The following is a 1,859-nucleotide window of genomic DNA, read 5'->3' on the forward strand; positions in this document are numbered from 1 at the left end:
ATACTTACAATAAAAACGAGATTTTCAAACCTAAACCACTGACTCAACCTTTCCATAGCATTACACAGATATGATCAATGTTCAGACTTTACGCTTCAATTGGAATTTAATAACTATTTCAAAATTATCATTATTTTATGCACAGAAACATTTTAATTCAAAATCAAAGAATACATTCCATGGACATTAATTTGTTTCCTCACTGAACATACCTTTTGCATTCTAGGGCCACGAGATTTGTAAAAGTAACAGATGCCAGATCTTTTGCAGATGAGGTATAATAATTAAAGTGAATTATGGGAAAGAGTTGATCATAAAAACCAGCACTTTTCTACTTTATGACTGATTCAATTCTAATTAAATGTAATTGAGCAGTTATTGAACAAAATATGCATTGAATGTTACATATTTACGTAGAATAAACTATGTTGGTTCCAGCACACTTGTAACCCATTGAGGCAATCTATAATGGAAAATAGATGAAAACTGGAGAAGATATAAACTCCACAAGAGGAAGACCAGAGTCAGAAAAGAATACTGCTTCTCTGAACTGTGAAGGTGAGCTGTTAACCCATGCATCACTGTGCCGCCTGTTTATTTATTTCAATTGAGGCAGACACACATGATGTTTAATTCAAGGGTGCAAGAGTGGCAACCTTTTCGGTTTTTTTTTTTTCCTAATGTGCTTTAAGGGAGGCTCGACCTCCCGTGTTGAACAAAGGCACCATGTCACTCCATGGAGAGAGTCTTCTTTCAATGATGTCAAAGTCAACAAGTTCCTCCAAGATCTCAAACAAAAGAAAATCCTCTTTATAGTGAGTAGAGCGCTAAAGGTCATCATGCACCTAAAAAACTAATGACGTTCGCTTAAGGCCATATTTAAAAAAAATGTTGCCTTTCAAAGATCTTTTGGTTTTTCCTTTAATCCTCCTTTGTTGTTAAATACGATACAGTTGATGCACCCTTTATTTTCCATGCAATGTGAGCATTAGTATTTTTTGTCTGACGGACATATTGATTTGATGTTACGAACTGGTTTCTGCAGAAATACGTCAATAATGCATGTCCCGTTACCACTTTCTTGACATTCATAGTCGTGGCGTGGAATGGCTGCATAATATATAAATATTTCTTAGCGTAGTAGTGATAGAAGACGCGAGTTCCGACGCCAGTGCGCATTCCCCGTTACGTCGCCCTTGTCGTAAATCGAGGACACACTTTTTTTTTTAAACCGCGTGAGCAGTCGTGCTTTTCGAGTTGGATCGTACAGAGCAGGGGTACCCAACGACCGGGCCGCGGACCGGTACCGGTCCGTGGGTTATTTGGTCGCACAGAAAAAAAAAAGATATATATAGTATATATAATTTATTATTGACGATCAATTAATTGATGTCAAGACGCTCGTCCCGGTCACATGACATGTTTCACTAGTCGAGCCCGCAAAGTTAGCAAAAAATGAGTAAGAATTTATTTTGAAAAATGTAAAAAAAATGTGGGGATTCTCTCCCAATGACATCCGTCGGTGCACCTGTGCCTCCTGACACAGGTGAATTCAGGTCAAGACGCTCGTCCCGAAGCAAGCAAAAATGAGTAAGGAAAAGAGATGTTTGGAAAGAGGAAAAGGCCCAATGTGGAGACATATTGAACATATTGTCTGACAGACATCCAACCAGTTTGTCGTTGCTGGTACAGAGAACAAAAATACGGCCACCTTGTGGACCAAGTCTGCCTGATGAACAGGTCTTTCATTTTTCTGAATTTCCTTTCACCCCCAAAGAATGGCAAAAGTGGGTTATTTTTATTATTATATTTATTTATTTATTATTTTTATTATAGTTATTTTTTTATTTATCCATGTA

The sequence above is a fragment of the Syngnathus leptorhynchus genome, chromosome 5 (genome assembly GCF_054491065.1).
Source record: "Syngnathus leptorhynchus isolate UIUO chromosome 5, UIUO_Slep, whole genome shotgun sequence".
Classification (NCBI taxonomy): Eukaryota; Metazoa; Chordata; class Actinopteri; order Syngnathiformes; family Syngnathidae; genus Syngnathus; species Syngnathus leptorhynchus.